Source organism: Protopterus annectens, chromosome 16.part0 (assembly GCF_019279795.1).
Source record: "Protopterus annectens isolate FY-2018-M chromosome 16.part0, PAN1.0, whole genome shotgun sequence".
Lineage (NCBI taxonomy): Eukaryota > Metazoa > Chordata > Ceratodontiformes > Protopteridae > Protopterus > Protopterus annectens.
In genome coordinates, this window is record NC_056750.1 from 61,537,258 (window position 1) to 61,560,118 (window position 22,861).

General features: G+C 39.4%; 1 protein-coding gene across 1 annotated transcript in view; it reads left to right on the plus strand.

Moving 5' to 3' along the window:
- LOC122790510 (protein mono-ADP-ribosyltransferase PARP14-like) overlaps positions 1–22,861 on the plus strand; it is an 897,392-nt gene that overhangs the window by 206,934 nt on the left and 667,597 nt on the right. The window lies entirely within an intron of this gene.

Consider the following 22,861-nt stretch of genomic DNA (forward strand, 5'->3'; position numbering starts at 1 on the left):
TCTTCCTTGTTACTGCTTTGAGTGCAAGTGAACATGGATTCAAGATTCTTAGTGTCGATATATCTCGTGCACTCTGTACTAGAGTGAGTTATTAGTAGAGGGTTGTTGGTGTACATAAGGCAATTGCTACACTGCCTCAAGAGACCTAAGTCAATAAGGTTAGCAGGAGAAACAAATGTGGTCCAACTGTTCATATTGCTAGGTTGAAGACTGTTGTCACGGGGGGGTACTTTTCAGGATCGATCAAGGAGGAGAACAGTGGATGGATATTTCTGCCTGGGCTTTTTTGTTGGTAATTTAATTGGTTTCAACTCACTAGCAGTATTTCTTTAACTGGGAAAGTACTAAGGATGAGGGCTACACTAATGTGCTACAGCTGTAACTAAGGGAAAAACTGTTGAATTAATCTGTCCTGCTATGGTGCATAATTGCAAGGCGGTGAGCGATGCTGTGTGATGCACAAACATCCTTCAGCTTTCGCTGCAATAAAGTGTCCTGTTCTATAGAGATATTTATCCCCTCAGTGGCACACCAATGGGTGGCTGCGATTCATCTGCCTTGAAGCCATTTTTCTGCTTCATCTGTAACATAAAAATGTTTAGATGGATTTTTAAAGGCACGCAGCCCCCTTGGTGTAATGTCAAGCTGTATATAATGTTGCAGGCTCGAAATGTTAAGATAAACTGCAGTTTCTTTCATCATAAGCTGTTCTAGCTTGTAAATGATATCAGACACATCTGTGGAAAAAGAAACGGAGTGGTTCTTACCCACACAGTCTAAAAGATCGGCTATACATTGTTTACGACCATCTTCAATAAGATGTTCCCAGTTGATAAAATTCTGCTCACCTCTCAAACCAGTTGCTGAAGATGTCTCTCGGTTAGGCAGCACATACTGATCCATGCTTTTTTGAGTAGCATCCATACTTTCATCTCTCAGAATCCTCAGTAGTTGGTTATTAGGATCACTGGCCATGTAGCAGCAACAAAAATACTACAAAAAAGCATTTTAAGCTGTTTCATAACAGCATTCCAGACTCTCTGCAAGCTAGCATCCTAGAATGAGTTAATTGGGGTGTTGGCAACTCTGACTTTAAGAATAAACATCATTTGTTATATATAGAAAGTATTTATATTTTAAAATACAATACTTTAAGTCCTTGTGGACTTAATACTGAATGTTCATGGAAACTTTTGATATATTTGTTTTCTAAGTGTAAGAGAAATACAGTATTTAATGTTTTAGATATTAATTCATTAGTTAAGTGTTTTATAATTGATAGTTAAATTTTTTATAAAATGGCACTGTTTTTTCCTTACTCTTGTACTCCTAGAAGGCATTTCTTGCTGAAGCACTAGAGACTTGAGACGTTCTTGTTAATAAAGTACAAGCTGGTAATTTTTATATTTTTTACTGGCCTTTTTGGTCGTATTTTCATACTTTTGGGACTTTTTTGTTGTATTTTTTAGCTTACTGGCATGCCTGTATGCTGGCAAAAAATAAAGAGAAGTCTAAGCTATCTGTACATTTGTAATAGTGTACTAAATGCGCACAGTTTGGAGTACATTTCTAACAGTATACTAAATGTGCACAGTTTGGAGTACATTTCTAACAGTGTACTAAATGTGCACAGTTTGGAGTACATTTCTAACAGTGTACTAAATGTGCACAGTTTGGAGTACATTTCTAACAGTATACTAAATGTGCACAGTTTGGAGTACATTTCTAACAGTATACTAAATGTGCACAGTTTGGAGTACATTTCTAACAGTATACTAAATGTGCACAGTTTGGAGTACATTTCTAACAGTATACTAAATGTGCACAGTTTGGAGTACATTTCTAACAGTATACTAAATGTGCACAGTTTGGAGTACATTTCTAACAGTATACTAAATGTGCACAGTTTGGAGTACATTTCTAACAGTATACTAAATGTGCACAGTTTGGAGTACATTTCTAACAGTATACTAAATGTGCACAGTTTGGAGTACATTTCTAACAGTATACTAAATGTGCACAGTTTGGAGCTTTATCTAGCAGAAACCCTGGTGTGCAGCCAGTAATGAGAACAAAATTAGCAACTGAAATTCTTGAGGTCACTGTGATCCAGTAATTAGTTTTGATTGCTTGTTCTGGTTACTAGTACTTTTGTGAGTATGACTACACTGGTATCTTTTGGGTGCTAAAATGACTGGAGCAGTAAACAACTGGAAGAGATTACCAATAATATTGGATTGTTGACACAACTGGTACAACAACTAGCCTCCCATGTCTGACATTTGGCAGCTGCTGTATCTACAAAAACAACTTTCGTAATATCCCGATGTGTTTAATCACAGCTGGGCAAAGAGAACTCCAATTAGATTGAGTCCTGCAGAGCAATGACAAATCATCAAGTCAGACCAATTTAGGTGACTGGCTACAAGGTGCATTTAATTTTAACAGCAGTATACAGATAGAGGTACGTTCTTTAAAGTACCTCACTGACAAATTTGAAGAAACATTAAGGCGATGCTACAAACTTCAAGGAGAAAATACTTATTTACTTGAGTGCCTGAAGGTGAAGAGAATCCCTTAGGGTCTGTGGTGCTGGATATTTCCAACGGGACTTATTCCTAATTCTCCACTTCATGAAGAAGTCATCAACCTTTTTGATAGAAGGGATGTGAGCTGTTGGAAACTCTGGTTAAGCACAATCAAAGAAAAGCTGAAGCCTTAGTGCTGAATTCAACAGGTGACTTTAAATTGTATAACTATGCATCCGTTTGTTTGAGTATTGAAGTGGCTGATTTATTTAGTAAAAGGCATAACTTTGCCCTTATGAGACACATCGGTATTGACCAAATGTTAATTGATTTTTAAACTGTGTCTTTGTAGGTTGAATCTTAAGTTGTTGTTTGGGAACAACAAACTTGATTATGGTTCAGATGTCCTAAGAATGAGCCGTAGTTTCAACCCCACCTTGCCTTACCCCTATTTCTGTTTGAGAAGGTTTGTGAAAATGATTTGAGGTGTATGTGGAGGCAACAGAATTTACAGAGTAGATGTGACTACCTAACTCAATTTGAATATGATTTGTTGCAACAACTTGCCACAAATAAGAACTTAATTATGAAACCAGACAAGGTGGGTGGGGTAGTGGTCATGACAAAGCAGGACTACTTGAATAAAATAAATGTGGTCATTTTGGAAGGACGTTTTTATGAAGTGGTGCCTTTTAATTTTATCAACAACGCATACAAGAGGATTGATTTCTTACTGCAGGATCTTGTGGACCAGGAACAAATTAAATCTGCACTAGTGGGGTTCTTAAGGGCCACGTTTTCTGTGATGCCCTCCATATTCGGCATTCTGAAGGTACATAAGAGTACCATTGATCCACCAATGAGACTCATCATCACTGCTAAGTCCAAAACCTATCCCTTAGCTAAATTTATTGATTTTAAACTTGAAGGATGGTTGGAAGCTTTTTCCCATCTTTGCCATGACTCGAGAAGTTTTGCGTAAAATGAAAAATATGGAATATTCTGACACCTTTGCTTTTTTAAAATTGATGTCTTCAAACCATTCAATACCATCCCCCACAGCACTGGGCTTGACTAATTTCATAATTTTTTGGTAGAATCCACCAGTTTCAGAATCAGAATCACATTTATTGGCTAAGTGTGCATGCATACAAGGAATTTCACTCCGGTTTCAGTGACTCTCCAAGTATGAGTTACATAAATGACATACATGCAACTATTAAGAACAAGACAAAAAAGTAAATATACATATATGTATATATATATATATATATATATATATATATATATATATATATATATATATATACATATACATGCAAGGTGCAAAGTGAAACTCCGTGCAAGAAATACTGAAATACCTAAAAACAAAATGGTCTTGCCACTGTAGCCAACCAGCCTGAAACCACCATCCTTTCACCTATTTCACCACCTTACTCTTAATGTATCTCTAACACTATTCCCCTGCCTCTTCTACCTCCTGCCTTCCTCTATCTCCAACCATTCTTAATTCTTACAGTCTCAAAACAACCTACCTGTCTAGTCTGTCTCCTATACTCTACCTCCCCTACATCTCCTACTAGCCATTCTTACTTTCCTTTCTTGTTTCCAAACTCCTATACAACTAGATCCTACCCACTTTAAATAAGCATCTGCCTAACTATTAACTCATTTTGCTCTAAGCAGCTTAAATAATAGTGTAACTAGTCACATTTTCTTCTGCTAATTGTTCAAAACCTTGATTGTAACAACTCACATACTTGTCTGCCAATTGTTAATACTTGGTATAACTGAATTGCCTGAGGAGCTTTTTTCTCTCCAGGTCTCTGCTTGTAAGATCCTAGAGCTGATTGTTACTACTATGTTGCTAAAATTTAATAAATTGTTTTCTAGTCCTGAGGAGCTTTTCTCCCCGGGTCTCTGCTGAAAATGAGCCAAACGCCCAGCCAGATGAACCCAGCTAACAAATGTAAAATAAATTAAAAAAATAAATAAATAAACTCTGAAAGAAACAAGTATTAACAATATGTAAACAATACTGCAGAATCCTCGGAGGCACAGGAAAAAGAATACCCCACAGCCTAATAAGCTGAGTTACCCATTTTTGAACTTGGTGGCCTGTGAAAAAAATGTTCTTATATCTGCTTGTTTTGGTGCATATTAATCTATAATGCCTGGCTGATGGTAATAGTTCAAAAAAGATGGTGGCCTGGATGTGAAGGGTCGGTGATGATCTTCCCTGGCCTTTCCATGACTCTGGAATAGTACAGGTTCTGTAAGGAGGGCATACTAGCAGTGATGATATTTTTGGCAGACCTAACTATTTGATGTAACCTATTTTTGTCATGTTTAGAAACAGATCCAAACCACACTGTTATGGATGAGCTGAGAACAGACTCAATGACAGCTGTATAGAACTGAATCAACAGTTCCTGTGGGAGGCTGACCTTCCTCAGCTGTCGCAGAAAGTACATTTGCTGTTGTGGTTTTTTATGATGTACCCTACAGTGGTCTCCCACTTCAAGTCCTGGGAGATTATAGATCCCAAAAGCTTGAAGGATTCCACAACTGACACAGCAGTATTGAGTATAAAGACGGAGGATAATATTGTAGTACCACTCCTAAAGTCCACTGTCATCTCCACAATTTTAAGAGTGTTCAGTTCCAGATTATTCTGACTACACCAAAGGGCCAGCTGCTCAACCTCCCTTCTGTATGCAGACTCATCACCATTCTTGATGAGCCAGATGATAGTTTTATCATCTGCGTATTTAATAGGTTTGACAGAATGGTCCTTAGAGGTGCAGTCATTAGTGTAGAGGGAGAATAGCAGTGGGGAGAGCACACATCCCTGGGGGGCACCTGTATTGATCATGCAATAGTTAGATGTAAATTTCCCAAGTTTTACCTGCTGTTTCCTACTAGTTACAAAATTGCTGATACATTGACAGGTGGAAACAGGAGCGGAAAGCTGGGACAGTTTCAAGTGAAGAAGTTCCAGAATTATTATATTAAATGCAGAGCTGAAGTCCACAAACAGAATACTTTGTGGACAGAATGTTTGGACAATAACAATATACATTTATTGAATTTATTCATGGATATTATGCCTAAGTACAATTTGGTCTACCTAGACACACAATATTTTCAACAAAAACAGCAGGGTGTGGCAATGGGGGCATGTTGTGCCCCCATTTTTGTGAATATTGCACTTTTACTATGGGAGAAAAGATTCTTGTTTAATAATTTCAACACAACTCCTTGGAAACTGTATGTGAGATACCTGGATGATATATTTATCATCTGGGATAGGACTAGTGATGAAACTGAGTAATTTATTGACTTTTTAAACACAACCATGTCTTTTTTGAAGTTCACTTTTTCCTAACATTATCTTAAGGTTATTTATTTGGATGTTACCATATCTAAGGATAATCATGACACAAGACTGGTCAGTACCATCTATAGGAAACCTACTTATTCTAATAGTCTTTTACATTACACAAGTAATCATCCTGCACACCAGAAAAGAGGCCATTGTTAAGGGACAGTTTATTTGTTTCTCCAGGATGATCTCTGAGGACCACCAATACACCCTTGAATGCCAAATTTGACAGATGTCTTCTGTGCTAGAGGTTACCGTCTGTATTTGGTTACAGATACCCATCACACGATCACCCAAAAGTGGATGTGGGCACTAGTTTACCCTTGATAAAAAGCGGATGGCGGGCACTATTTTACCCTTGATAAAAAGTTCTTACAAGGACCTTTTTGACTGTACTATTAAAAGTAAGGATATTTATTTCACAGTTTTTGTGTTGGACTATACTCCTGAATATAGACTAATTAGTGAGATATTAGTGAAAAACTGGTCAGTCTTTTCAGTTTTTGAAAATTTAGTGGACAAAGTCCTGTTGTGACTTATCGTAAAAGAAACTCTATAAAAATATTTTTGAACATGAGAATTATTACCATTAGTCAAAAAAGTTGGGGACTGCCAAATGTGGCTTTCGTAGCCAATGTAAACACATTTTGGTGGTCACAACAGTAGAGGTCAACAAGACGAAAATCAAAGCCACTTTTCACTGTAACTGCAATACCTCAGGGGTTATATACCTTGTTAAATGCCAGAAATGTGAATGTTTTTACGTGGGTAAAACTCAAAGAAAATTTAGACAATGTATTTATGAACATGATTTGGACATTCGGAAACATATTGATAAAAATCCTTTAGCTAAGCATGTAAATAACTACAATGACCATTATTTTTTATTCTTTGGTCTGGAACACACAGAAAGAAATTCTAGGGGTGGGGCGTAGGAAGATTTAATTGAAGCCTCTGAATTGCGATGGCAACTCAGGCTAGATGCTACTTATGAGCCCGGCCTCAATGACCACATTTCCTTTGGGAGCATTTGAAGGTTAAAATGTTATGGTATTTAGTAAGCACTACCAGTAGGTGTGTTAAAGTACAGTCTTGAGTGGTACTTACATTAGTTTATTTCAGGTGTTATGACCTTCAGGCAGATGTTAGTTTATTGGATGTTTTTAACATGTGACTTTTGAGGTAGGGTATTTAAATCTGCGTAGTTGTTTTCTGAATTTATTCTGAAGACGTCTGAATTGAAACTGATGAATCCTTTTATATTAAACAACGTGATGATTTATAATTTCGACTTTGTCCCGATTTTGTTTTTTCTCAAATGATCCAATATTCAGTTTAAAAAAAAAAAGACATGGACTTAAATGATGAGTATCAGAAAAACAGCGTAGAGAAAATGGGATATGCAGGAACATGTAGAGTTCTATTTTTGTTAGAATAAAGTAAATAATGCAACTGAAAGTGAACTCTAAGCAGCAGGAATCTGTAAACCAAGAAAAAAAGTAAAAGTGATGATAAATCCTGTTCTGGCGCATACTTTGTACTAGGGGGAACATAGTGAAGGAAAGGAGAGTGAGAGGGTGGTATTTACTTACATTAGACTAGAACAGATAGCACCCTAAAAGAAGGAAGCACTCAGAAGGTCTGTGCTGTTGGCAGAGAACATGTTTCAGACGGTGATTTTTTATAGCTACCTTTTGTAGTACCAGTGTTTTGGGGAGAAACCCTCATCTTCTGCTTCAAGGCTAGTTACTGTAGAAAGTAATCCCAAGTTAGTTACAAAAAAGTCACATTAACTTTAAAAGTCCCTATGGGAAGATTACACTTTAAGTAAAGAAAGAATATAACCAAGAATTGTTAAAGCAGGTAGTGAGTGGGATATTTCCATTACTTCTTACAGCTGTTTTGAGTTAAAAGAAAACTTCTTGAATAGAGTTAAGCAAAGAAAAGGAAAACAGCAGTTCCGAAGTCTTACAGGTAATGGTGCTAGCCCGTAGTCACATGACAGGAGGTCACCTGTGATGTCAAAATGAAGGCAAGGCTATCAGACAGATCTAGTAATGGTGCTAGCCCGTAGTCACATGACAGGAGGTCACCTGTGATGTCAAAACGAAGGCAAGGCTATCAGACAGATCTAGTAATGGTGCTAGCCCGTAGTCACATGACAGGAGGTCACCTGTGATGTCAAAACGAAGGCAAGGCTATCAGACAGATCTAGTAATGGTGCTAGCCCGTAGTCACATGACAGGAGGTCACCTGTGATGTCAAAACGAAGGTAAGGCTATCAGACAGATCTAGTAATGATGCTAGCCCATAGTCAAGTGTCGGGAGGTCACCTGTGATGTCAAAACGAAGGCAAGGCTATCAGACAGATCTAGTAATGGTGCTAGCCCATAGTCAAGTGTCGGGAGGTCACCTGTGATGTCAAAACGAAGGCAAGGCTATCAGACAGATCTAGTAATGATGCTAACCCATAGTCACGTGTCAGGAGGTCACCTGTGATGTCAAAACGAAGGCATGGCTGTCAGACAGATCTAGTAATGATGCTAGCCCATGAGGTCAGGTCGGAGGTGCCCCTGTCATGCGTCAAAGCAGAGGGTAGGCAGACAGATTTTATTGGCCAAGCATAATGAAAGAGAAAACTTTTATGTCTCTTGCCCACAAAGCCTGAAAACTGAACCTCATCTTAGATATAGAAGTCCCTTTATCCCAATGCCTATCATAGAGGCACCATTTTTACATACTCTGCAGGTTCTTAGGTTCTATAGGTTGTTATGTTCCTACTAGGCTAACTGACATGGAGGGACATTTTAAGCCTAGCCAATAACCGAAAGTCAGCATTAAATCCTGTACCTTGTGTCTATGACATAAAGACCTTAGCCATTATGCCAAACCCACACCCCTGTTTCAGACATCCTTGGATTATTAGTAAAACTTAAGAGTGGGTAGTAGTACATGCAAATCATAAAGGACTACACTTCCAAATTTACAGGAGCAGCGTCATTATGCAGAGCAAATGCCAGAGAACTGGTGCTGTTATTCTCCACAATGCCTGTCTCCAAGGCGATAGTTGTTCACCAAGTCCTTCTATGTCAAGGGTTGTGCATTAGTTATGTCGGTGCTTTAAAGTTAAACAGTTAAAGACCAAACTCTGGCCTCTGCTTTCTGATAATGTGTAAGTAGGGAGATTCAATAAAACACTGAAATGCTTACTGAGGAAAGCCATTGATGCATGTGGAAAAAACCTGGGATAATTGTTAGTCTGTTTATCATTTGCAATCAGAGAGGTGGCAGAAGTTTCAGCTGAGTTTATCACATCTGAACTTCCTTACAGAAGGTATCAAAAAGCATTCTTGATATCTGTAAGGAAACTTGGGAAGAGAAAAGAAACCACTTAAAAGTAGGACAGAATGGTATATTTGATTGCAAGACAGAGTAAAGCTGATAATGTCTGTAGTAAGAAAGCACACGCAGAGAGCCCAGGAAATGCAATGAGTTTATAATAAGAATACTTGACTTAAGACAATTTAACCCAGGAAATCAGGTACTGCCGCTTGTGCTGTCCACATAAAATAATTAAATAATGACGGGGCAATTTGAAGTGATGTAAATAATGCATTAAGGTGACTATAAATTTAGAAGGTAGAAAAGAGAGGGATAGAGCAGATGTATCTCAGCGTGCTGAAGCCATGGAAAGAAGTAGAAAATTCTGGAGAGAGTATACAAGTTGAAGTTCATACAGGAGAAACAAGGGGATCTGTAAAGACATAAGAATCATTGTCAAAATTACAAAAGAAGATGTGAAAGAATTTTTATTAAGAGCTAAAGGAGTGTTCTCAGGGATGTCTAGGAAAGTAAAACTAACAGAACAGTAGAACATTAATATAGAAACAACTCCTCAAGTGAAGCTTAGAGTGAAAACTTATATTGTTGCAAAAGCAGTTAGTGAAAGTTCAAAACATGCTCCAACTAGGATGACAGAAGAGTCACAGAGTGACTGGTACAGCGCAGTAGTTATAGTACCAGTAGTTATAGTACCAAAAACCTGATGGAAGCATCACATTCTGTAATGATAGGAGAATCACAGAGTGACTGGTACAGCCCAATAGTTACAGTACCAAAACCTGATGGGAGAATTAGATTCTGTAACAGCTTTGAGAAACTGAATAGTATTTCAAATTACAGTAGTTATCCCAGGCCCAGAATTAATGAGTTGCAAGAGAACATAGCAAGGGCCAGACACTTGACAATTCTGGACTTGACAGAAAGAAAGTAGCAGATACCTGTCCCCCCTGCCAAAAAATGAACATCTCTCAAAACTCGCATTGATCTGCTTCAGTACATAGTGTTACCATCTGGCCTGTGTGGGGCCCAAGCCACCTTTCAAAGACTGATGCATGAAGTACTGAAGCCCCACTCATACTGTGTTGTTTCCTGCATATATCGGTGACATGCTTATTCGTTCATAGGACTGTTAATATCACTTACCTAAAGTGCAGGCTGTGTTACAATCCATACGACAGGCAGGTTAGACTGTAAATTCTATGGAGGCCAAGCACTTAGGATACATTTTAGAATGAAGTGGCAAGACCACAGCTGGAAATAATGAAGGCCATACAAATGGTCTGTGCCTTCTACTAACAGAAAGGTGATGGCTTTTCTTGGACCATAAAATGTTTTCAGTTAATTTTACAACTTTTGCCTGTCCTTGACAGATTTTACAAAGGACAGACTTCTGCCAAGATACAGTGGTCACAAGTCAGACAGAGCATTTAATAAACTGAAAAGGATTCAGTAAATGTCCTCCCCGCAGTCGAGTAGCATTTGAAAGACATGCGTAGAATGGGTATGCCTTCGTTGAAGGTTGGGCGTTGAAAGACATGCGTAGAATGGGTATGCCTTCGTTGAAGGTTGGGCGTCGAGCTGGCAACTCGGCACCCATAAAAAAAATCTACTGTCAATCATTAGCGGACCAGAGTTTCGCTGTGGCGACCCCTAACCGGGAAAAGCCGAAAGAAGAACAACTCTGAACATTTGACAATAACTCCTGGTTTTACTAAAGAGTTTATCTAATATACTGATGTGTCGAATGTAGACTCGGGCAGTGTTATCACCAAGCATTCAAGATGAGGAGCAAAGCTCTCAACTGTCCAGATTTTTGAAGAATGTCCAGATTTTTGTCTCATATTTTTGGCCTGATTCTCATAAAATGTGTGTTTTTTCTGACGAGTCATTGAAGATTGAAGCCACTAAATAATGACACATGTTTGAGTTTCAGACGTTATATGCTTTATATCCTTCATAAAATGCATGCTAACATAAAGACTGTTATTCTCTCAACTTTCTAAGTTTACAAGAGCAATATGTAAAACCTGTCCCTATTTCTGGGCCTTTGTCCCACACTGTCTTGGGCTTTATTCAGATTGTTTTCACTTAAAAATTGAGAGGAATGATGTGGAGCACCCTGTGCGCTACTTCAGGAAGAATCCACGTACTGCAGAAACAAGATACTCGGCCATTAAAAGAGAATGTCAACAATAATACAGGCTTTCTATGCCTTGAAATATTGTTTTTAGGCAGGCACTTCAGTTTGGTAATAGATCATGCCCCTTACAATGCTTAAGTAGGTAAACTGTTGACAGTACAAAGTTATACTGGGGGTAATATCTCTCCAATGCGAGAAAGTAGAAATGCAGCTAGGCGATGGGTCCAAGCAATAGTAGAAGCACAAATGCGATAAAATAAAACAATGCTGAGTCCCAAATAGGCAGAAGTAAAAACCTTTTTCTGTATACTCATCCTTTTAAGCATTAGAGAGATGTTCATCGTGTTTCACTGTTGCAGTCATTACTCTTGGGTTATCCAGCTGGCAGGCTACCCTCAGTCAGTCAGAATTCCAAAGTCTAGGTCCGGCTTCGGTTGCTGTCACCTCTTCCCTGACGTCAGTGCACCAGGGGTATAAAAGATGCAGCCGACGCCTATTTCTTCAGTCTTTTTTGCCGCGCGGTGCCCGAAGCAAAAGCAGTTTGCAAGTGCCGGTCGGCCGACTCCTGAGATTTTAGAATCCGAATTTCAGAACCAAAGTCTTCATTAAACCTAAATACACTGTTAGGGAAACGTTTTTCTTGCGCAGACTTATGTCAGAAAAAGTTAACAATTGTATTTCTTGTGAGAAGCAAATACCTCGTAAGGATTTTCACTCTTACTGTATTCCTTGCCTAGGCCCTGATCACAGCGTTGCTAGTTGTCAGTTTTGTGCTAGATTTAACCAACGCACTATCAAGCATTGGTTCTATTTTGCATTTCATTACTTTGGCCGAAGATTTAATTATATAATGCCATCGGACCAGCCGACAAATGGAGTTTACAAAAAACGCAAGGGCAAAGAAAAGGATAGGCATTCGAGGTCCAAAACCGACGACGAAGCCTCTGCTAGGCCAGTCGCCAGTTTGCCGGTTCTCAGTGAGGCGCTTTCGCAGCCCCTGACGCCCATTACCTCAGAGCCACAGGTCGCTTCCAACTCCCACGTGGAGCCAACTGGGCCTCTGGATACTCAAGGTATTAGACACTCAGAAATCATTCCCTCAGATGGGACCAGAGCCGCTGAGCAGGTATCGGCTTCTGAGGGTGTCTTCAGACCTACACAACTATATATTAAACCATCTTCAGCTTCAAAGACAAAGACTAAAGCAGCACTAAAGACAAAGAAACAAGTACAGCATTCTCCTACTCAGACTTCTATGCCTAAAAAACAGATGCTCAAAATGGCCGAAGACCTAATTACTTTGATCAGGGGCTCCCATCCCCCTCCTGATAAGAGGCCTAGGCAAGTGACAGAGTATGATTCTTCTGATCAGGTTTCTATTTCCTCTAATTCCTCTTCTGAACAGGATTACTCCATGCTTCCCTATCAGGATTCTGATGCTGAAGAATCCATTCCTTCAGCCTCTCCTCCTGAGGATTATTCTTTTGGGGAAACCCTGCATACCATGAGGGAGCATTTCCACTGGGAGAGCTAAGATTATTCTGAATCTAAGAAAAGGCTCAGAGACTTTCTGCTACTTCCTCAGCACAGACCACTTGCTATTCCATCTGTTGTAGACATTGAAGATGATGTATTTTCAGAATCCGGCTTGTCCCCAGACTCTTTACCCCCTGCACCTGCTAAGCCAGACAGATACTACAGGGTCCCGGATTCTCATAAATTCCTATATAAAAACCCTACTGCTGACCCAGAAACTATATCTCAGGGTCCCAAGGGGGTTAAAGCTTTCACTGCAAAAAACCCTGTCCCCTCTGATAGGGATTCCAGGGCTCTAGACAGATGGGGGAAAAAGTCTACACGTCTGCTACCCTGGCTGTAAGGGCTTTAAATTGTCAGTTTCATATGCTTAAATATCAGCAATATTTAATGTCATTGCTTAAACAGAAATTGTTGACAAATACTGAATGTTCAGGGAACAAGGAATTGCAGGATTTATTGCATGCAGCGGAACAAGTGGGAAAGCATACTTTGCAATGTGGTTATGATTCACTAGAGGCCTCTTGCAGGGCTGCTGTTACAGGTTCTGTTATTAGAAGGCATGCTTGGTTAAAGGAACAGACTCTGCCTGATCATGTTAAAGCAAAATTATTAGATGCACCATTACAGCATGATACTTTGTTTGGTACTAAAGCAGAAGAGGTGTTGAAAAATATGGAGGATAAAGCAAAATCCATGCAGACAATCAAGGATTCCCTACAGGTACAGCCACCCAGGTTTAGCAGGAACTGGCCTTCCAAAAATTGGTCCTTTCCATTGTCAGACAGACCACAAAGAGGCAGATACAGGCTTCCCAGAGGCAGATCTCAACCCCAAGGTTCGTACAGGCCTAAACAATGGAGCGCTCCTACCTCCATAAGTGGAGAAGACAAATCACAACCTTACAGAAAACAGTCCCAATGACTTTCCTCTACCAGTACCAAGCACTTTTCTTTTGGCAGCCCCCTTAGGGGGAAAACTAGCACTTTTTTCATCAAATTGGCAAGTGGTTACCCAAGACAAATGGGTCCTGAACATAGTATCCCAAGGCTACAGGTTCCATTTTCACACTCTACCAAGGTCAAAAGGTATGCCAGACCTGCCACACAATCAATGGGCAGAGGCACAAAAACAAATTACAGCCCTCATGGACATGAGGGCCATTCAGCGAGTACCACAACAAGAGCAGGGGCAAGGATTTTACTCCAGACTTTTCCTAGTACCCAGAAAGGACAAATCCTGGAGACCAATACTGGACCTGTCTATACTAAATAAGTTTCTGGAAGTTCCAAAATTCAGGATGTTAACTCTACAGCAGCTACTGCCCATGCTGGGCAAGAAGGCTTGGCTCGTAACTTTGGACCTAAAAGAGGCATACCTGCATGTCCCAATCAGATAGTCTTGCAGAAGATACCTCAGATTCATAGCTGGCTCAATGCACTACCAGTTCTCTGCACTGCCCTTTGGCTCATCTACTGTGCCCAGGGTCTTCACAATATGCCTGGCACCAGTAATTGCATTTTGCAGACAAAAAGGAATTCAAATATATCCCTACTTGGATGATTGCCTAATTCAAGCAGAGAACAAAGACATTCTTCTACAGCATCTGGCATTTGTAAAAAGATTACTAATTGGCTTAGGGTACACAGTAAACGAAATGAAATCAAAACTAGTGCCCTCTCATGAGATAATATTCCTGGGTGCAAGCTTAAATACAACTGCCCAGATGGCTTATCTCATGCCAGGCAAACAAAAGCAACTGACTTCTTACTTCAAGAAATTGCCAACAAAAACCCACCTATCTGCAAGGAAAATCCTGCAGGCCTTGGGTTTCATGGCATCCTGCATTCTACTGATTCCATATGCCAGACTGCATATGAGGAAACTACAATGGTATCTAAAAAGCATTTGGACTCAGCATTGCCACAGCCTGGAGACAGTAATTGCACTCATTCCCTGCCTGCAACAGGAGTTTCGATGGTGGGCAGAAGCCTGTCACCACAACAAGGGTTTGCCATTCAGTTTACCCACAGCCGGACAGACACTGACAACGGATGCATCAGATTATGCCTGGAGAGCCCATATGGCAGGAAAATGTATTCAGGGCACATGGCCTGCAAACCAGATGCATCTTCACATCAATCAAAAAGAGATGCTAGCTGTTCAAAATGCCCTGACAGCTTTCAAGGACCTGCTTCATCCAGGACAGTTACTGATAAAGACAGACAACACTACGGTCATGTGGTACATAAACAAGCAGGGAGGTACACATTCCTACCCCCTCTGCAGACAAGCAATGACCTTGTGGGACACAGCATTGGCTTTTCAAATTCACCTGCAAGCACAATTCCTGCCAGGAAAAACAAATACTCTGGCAGACAAACTAAGCAGAAACCTCATGGATCCCCATGAATGGAAACTGGATCCACAAGTCTTCAGCATGATAATAAGGAAATGGTGATGCCCAGACATAGATCTATTTGCCTCCCCTCACAACTGCCAATTGCAGAGATTTTGCACAAGGATTTATCACAAGCAAGCATGGAAAGTGGATGCCCTATCCTTCAGCTGGAAAAAACTAACGGTATATGCTTTTCCTCCACTGCCTCTCCTTCCCAGGGTACTCCTAAAGGTCAGACAAGAGAAGTAAAAAATGATACTGATTGCACCAGACTGGCCACGCCAGCACTGGTACCCAATCCTAAAGAGCTTGTCTCAAGGTCCAGCATGGATATTGCCTCAAACCTCTCACTTTCTGACCCAACAAAACAATCAGATCCTGCACAGCCAACTCAGGACCTTAAATCTGGCAGCATGGCGGATAATGTAGCCATTCAGAACACTCCACTTTCAAAAGCTGTTATGGATGTTATTTTGGAGGCCAGGAGGCCCAGCACCAGAAAATCTTATGCAGAAAAATGGAAGAGATTCTGTGCTTGGAACCAGGAACAAGGCACTGGCACGTGTGTACCGAATATCCCTTAGATTTTACAATACCTAACTGAGATGCTAAACAAAGGCCTTTCCTTCTCATCAATTAAGATTCATGCCTCTGCCATTTCAGCCCATTACAATACGGAACCACCTATCTTTTCTCATTCTTTAATAAGGCAGTATCTCAGAGGGGACAAAAACATTAGGCCTCCAAGGAGAGCACCAATTCCAGCCTGGGACATCAATTATGTTTTGAAAAAACTCACACTGCCTCCTTTCAAGCCAGCATCAACAGCAGATATAAAATTCTTATTCTGGAAACAGCTTTGCTCCTAGCAATAACCTCTGCAAGGCGAGTCTCAGAGTTACAAGCACTCATGGCTGTGGAATCTTTCATCATTTTTCATCCAGACAGGGTTTCTCTGAGGACAAACCCTACATTTATGCCTAAGGTGGTGTCCAGTGTGGCCCTTAACCAAACCATTCACTTGCCAACCTTTTATCCTAATCCACAGAACAAGGGAGAGAAAATTCTGCATTCTTTGGACATACACAGGCAGTTACGATTCTACTTGGACAGAACTAAAACTTTCAGAAAGACTGAGCAACTTTTAGTGTCATATGCTGCAGGATCACAAGGAAAGGCTATCTAAAAAACAGACTATTTCAAAATGGATAGGCTATTGCATCCGTTTCTGTTATTTTCAACATGGCAAATCAGTGCCTAAGGGCATTAGGCCTCATTCCACAAGAATATCCAAACGATAACCAAACACCAGAAAAGTAACAAGCACAATGGGACTGGTCGCTGAGTGTAGTGAATCCACAGAAAATCGCAAATAGACACCCTTTAAAACCAGATAGTAACGTTTATTAAAGGGTAAATAAAACAGAATCTCCTTCACGTGAGCGCTTTCGTTTGGCTCATGCCAAACTTTTTCAAAACAAAACAGTCGCCAGCAATTCAGTTAAATATAAATACTTAAATACCATCAATTAAATAATTAATGTGTGCTGTTTTTTAACCGCTGAACTACTGAACTAAGAAGAGCATGACAGGAATGGATCGTAGACAAACAGGAACACAAAGACATTCTAAAACCTATAAGGAAAACACTATACATAAACAATGTTCACTAATGTTGAGTTCATTGACCTAAACATTATAATAAATCTATGATTTGATAAGTGTATATGATATAATATACTATAATACATCTGAATAACTCTAAATAACCAAATCTCATACCTAAACTATAATATATATATATATATATATATATATATATATATATATATATATATATATACAGGTTTTAAAATTATATAATAAATATAAATATATAAAAATGATGAACTTGTAAAAAATATAAGTTACTATGAAAACACATAATATATAAGATACAAACCAAACAGTGACAATTATATAAATTTAATATTCTTGTATAAAACTGGTCTATCTTGATAAAGTTTTTAATTTTAAAATGCTACTAATGGAAACATGATTATTCATACCTGGCCAATTGTTGGAATTTAATCTCAATTGCCATTCTAATTCATGTTTTTCCAATAGTGGTTGCCATGCCCCCTCTCTAACATCTTGTTTTATTACATCCAGTACTATAAATTTAAAATTATGTCCCGGATAAAATTTTACATGTTTAGCTAGGGCATTAAAATCATTTTCATCTCTTATTGCCCTTATATGTTCTCCTATACGTTCTTTTAATTTCCGTTCTGTTTTCCCCACATAAAACATGGGGCAAGACTGGCAGAGGGCACAGTACACTACTCTTTCTGTTGAACAGCATGCTTTATGTTTCAATATGATCTTATTGTTGGAAATAGTTAAATTATTCGTCTCGAAGACATACTTACAAAACTTACATTTACCACATCTAAAAGTTCTACCTGTCACATTATTCTTGTGACTTTCAAAAATATTTTTCATATTCTTACCCCTTTTATATACTATTCTAGGTTTATCATCCATAATACTGTGTAATGTCATGTCATTCATAATAATCTGCCAGTTTTTATTTATAATTTGCCTAATAATATTACTATGAACGCTATAATTCGTAATGAAAGCATTTCTAAATTCTTTTGTATTATTTACCACATTATTAATCAATGAATGATTCTCCTTCATTTCAATATTTTCCATATTAGGATGAACTAAAGATTGATTTAATAATACTATTTCTGTATTCGTATCAACGATGTTGTGTTCCAAACAAGATTCTTTATATTCCAACAAAGGTCTATAGAACAATCTCTCCCACTTATTTGTGACTTCACCCATGACTTCATTAATTAAAAAATCTGGGTAACCTCTATTTTTGAACATAGTCGATAACAACTGACATTCAATCAGGAAATCTTCCCATTTGCTCACCATCCTTGCAGCCCTCACAAACTGGCCTTTTATTACCGCCTTTTTTTGAGGGAAAGGATGGCAGCTGTTATAATGTAAGAGCATGTTACTATAAGTTTTCTTACGGAAGATTTTAGTTTTGTATGCCTTGTTCGGCCTATCTTTCTCTAGCCAAACATCCAGATAAGCTATGTTACTAATATCATAGCTTGCCGTAAAATTTAAGAAATTTTAAGAAAGGTATTGTTCCATTTAAATAATCTAAAAATTAATCTAATAACTTACTATTTCCAGTCCAAACGATAAAAATATCATCCAAAAAGCGGAGGTAAAGCTTACAATATTTGAAATAATTAGAGTTGAAAACATAATCATATTTATTTATTTTATTTATTTTACATTTGTTGACCGGGCTAGTCCAACTGGATACATGTCCATTTTCAGTGGAGGCCCGGGGAGAAAAGCTCCAAGGTCATAGTTAGATTTACAAAACAAAAACATTGGTGTTGATACACAAGATAATCTACTGGTTACTACATATACAATTATAAACCAATAACAAGTGAGTACAATAAATACACTGATGCTTACAGATCAAATAAGAGAAAACAAGAATTATTAAATGATTTCATGAGGTACAGATTTGAACAGCCAGACAAGGAGGGCTAAAATAGAGTGATCGTTGTTAGTGGGTTAGGCAGAGGCTGTAGGAGCCTAGGTGCGGCTGGGACAATAGCTTATTAGTCTGGACTGGAGCAAGGGCATAACCATTTGGATTTCAGGTATGCTCTAAGGTGTAATTTAAATTGGTGCTGAGATGGCATAAGTCTTAGGTTGTTTGGTAGGGCGTTCCAGGATTTGCCAATGGAATTGGCATATAGTGCATCACCACCAGCATTGTTGGATTTAATGGTCCTTACTTGTAGACTTTGGAAGACCTGAGGGAGTTGAGGTTGGAGTACGGGGTAAGTATTTTGTACAGTGAGGGAGTTTTACTTGGGTAGTTAATAATTTTAAACGCCTCAGTTAGTTGGTTGAATTTGAGTAAATTGGGGAGTTCCAGCCATTGAGACCTTAAATTTAGGCAGTGATGAGTGCGATAGGGTTCCTGTTATGAATCTGGCTATGTGATTATAGGTAGTTGTTAGTTTATTAAGTTCTTTCTTGTTTAGGAAGGAGAATATCGGGAGGCATAAAGGAGAGTGGAGAGGAGGTGGGTTCGGTAATAGTCAGTTTGGTGTACGGAGTTAGGAAGGCCTTTATTCTATACATCGAACCAAGTTTTCTGTTAACTGATTTAACAGTTAAGTTTATATGCACATCAAATTTAAGTTTATGATCAATGGTCACCCTAGTAGTTTGGTATTGAGTCGGGGTAGATAATGGTCCCATTGTTGGAGGACACATGGAAAGTAGAATTGCTGGTGTTGAAGGATTCTATAGTTTGAGCGGTAACTGAGGTGGGGAAAAAGAGAAGTAATTTGGTTTTGGCAGGGTTAAGTAAGAGTTTAAGTTCCGAGAACCATTTTCTACAGCAGAGAAGCAGTTTTGGGTTGTAGCTTGGAGTTTGGTGAGAGATTCATCAGAGCAGATCAGGGTGGAGTCATCTGCATATTGAATACAGGTGGCTTTGGGAATAATTGAGTGTAGGCCATTTATGAAAATGGAGAAAAGAAGGGACCTAGGATAGATCCTTGGGGAACACCAATATTAGTAGGGAGTAGGTCTGATAGGCTGTTTTGCCACTGGACTGCCTGTTTTCTACTAGAGAGATAGGCATTAAACCAACTTATGGTTAGTTTACTAAGATGTATTGTTTCCAGTGCCTGAAGCAGAAGTTGGTGGTTGACCATATCGAAGGCTTTCGACAGGTCTAGAAAGAGCAGAGGATATTAGTTTATTATTGCGATTTTGGTTGACTGAGTCTACAAAGGAGAGAAGAGCTGTGGTTGTGCTGTGATGGGGCGAAGCCATGTTGGGTATTTGATAGGAGGTTGTGATTTATTAGGTAGGAAATGAGTTGCTTATGGACACAGCGTTCCATAATTTTGGCTAAGGGAGACAGTATGGCTATGGGCCTATAGTTGGAGGTTTCTGTGGAGGGTCCTCCTTTGTGGAGGGGGATGATGTAAGAGATTTTCCAGATAGAGGGAATGGATGCTTCAGAAATGGTCCGGTTGATCAAGATTGATACAGGGTAGGCTATGGCATCAGATGCTATTTGTAGGTATTTGGCAGGGAGCTGATCAGCTGCGAGCGTGGTTGGTTTCAATTTTTTCAAGAGGGTACGAATGAAGGAGGTGGAGATGGGTTGTAGGTTAAAGGCAGTTTGAGTTGTGTTAATAATTGGGGTTGCCACTGAGGGAGGGGTGGTAAGCTTGCTGGCAAGGGACTGGATGGTCTCAGTGAAAAAAGAATTAAAGGAGTTGGCTATATCTGTTGGGTCATTGTCCATGAGTTTGTCGGGGGTGGGGGTAGTAGACTTACCAGGATGAAGTAGGCGGTTAAAACCAGCCCAGAATTTTTTGGGATTATGCTGATGTTTGTCTTGGAGGTGACAAAAATATTGTTTTTTATCAGATTTAACGGCTACTTTGGTTGAATTTCTTAGTTGGAGGAACTTGATGCGATCTATGGGGGTTTTTGTGGTTCTCCACTTATTCCAGGCCTGGTCTCTGATTCTAATTTTGGATTTAGTTTCTTGTGTTAGCCAGGGTGCTATACATTGCTTAGTTCGCATAAGTCGCTTAGGAGCATGGGAATTGAGTATCTTAAGGAAAGTGTTATTAAAGTATGAAACACTTTCATCTAAGGATAGGGTTTTTAGGATGTTCCAGTTACAAGCTTTGAGATCAGCTAGGAATTTGTCAGGGACAAAATTTTTGCTATTCCTTACTAATCTAGTTATGGGGACAGTCTTGTTTGAACATTTGTGTTTTATAATAAAGGTAGCAAGGTGGTCACTAAGGTCATTGGGAAGGGTCCCAGTGGTATAGTTATTTGGATTCCTATTAGTAAGAATCCAGTCAATAATACTCTCCTTTTGTTGTGCATGTCCAATTCTAGTGGTAGAAAGAATATTTTGGGAAAAACCATGTAAGTTAATGGGGAGAGGATTAGATTGGGCTGAGTAGAGAAACCAGTCTATATTGACGTCTCCTAATATTATTGTTTCTTGTGGATAGTTATTGGCAAGCCAACTAAGGGTTTGTTCAAAATTTTCTACATTTTGCCCGGTGGTAGGTAGGTTACTATGAGATTAATACTTTTTTGTCTGTTTAGAGATATCTTAAGGGCAATCAATTCCAGGTTTGGAACTTTTGGGGGTTGAAGTGAATTCATTGTGATGTTCAAGGAGTTTTTGAACATAACAGCTATTCCACCACCCTTTCTGGTTGTAATGATCAGCCCTGATGATGTTATATCCAGGAGAGATAATTTCCTCATCCTTGGTGCTTGGTTTGAGCCAAGTTTCTGATAAACACATTATGTCTGGGGAGTGGATATCAAGCATGGCATGCAAGCTATGTACTTTGTTGTTAATGCTTCTAATATTGAGATGGAGCAAAGAGGGAGTCCAGGTCTGCTACCTACAAGGCGGAGGTTAGGGTCTGGGTCACTAAGAGGGCCTGGGTTGGGGTGGATGTCCCGTAATTAGTGATGGATTTTTCAAATATTCTAGTATTTTTGTAGTCTAGTTAGTAGCTTAAGCTGTTCTCTTGATGAGGATACTTTAGGGTACCTAAGAATAAAGTGTGTACTTTTAGGGATAAGGTGAGTAGCGGAGTAGAGAGGGGGGGATAATAGTTGTGGTATTTTGGGAATGCAGAGAGGTCTGACCTTTAGGAAGGTAGATTCTAGTTAGGGCTTGTGTTTCATAGGCTGTTAAAAGATACGATAAGATAAGGATTAAAAGTACAAGGGGAGGGTGGTAAATGAGGTTCTGTCCATGGTGAGGCTGATTTCTCGTTAATAGAGCTGGGCGATACCTAAGTCAGCAGGAAGCTGGAGGTAGTAGTAGGGTGAGATAAATGGAGAGAGATAGGCAGGTGGGCGGGTTAGGTTTAGTGCTGGGGAGTGGTAGAGATGGAAGGGAGTGAACAGTTCTGATTGGGTTGTGGAAATGGGGATGGGCTTAATGACCAAATAAATGTAGAGGTAGTGGGGCGGGTGGGAATAGGGGGCAGGAGGGGAGCAGAGCAAGCCCAGTGGCTAAGCGAGCGGGACTACACAGGATTTCCCTGGGTCTTAGAGGAAGCCAGATTTAATGGTAGCTAGCTGCCTAAGTTCTACAATTTGTTCCTTTAATTTTTCTTATTAGTTGCTTTTTATGTCCAAAGAACCTGTATGCAGTAGATTTAATACTACCTGGTACCTTTCTTACAGTACAAGGTGTTTGATAAAGTACAGTGAAAGGGGTAGTTATTTATTCACCCTGAGTCTCTTAGTGGTCTTTTTAAAGAAGATTATACCTTAGCACTGGTGGGGACTTTTAAAGTTGTTTAAACATTCACACTTGTGGGGTCCTGAGTGCCTCTCGGTAGGCGTCTGGATTTGGGGCTACCTAAGATGAAGGTAACAGAAAGAAGTTAACTTTGTACAGTGTTTGATGCAGTAAC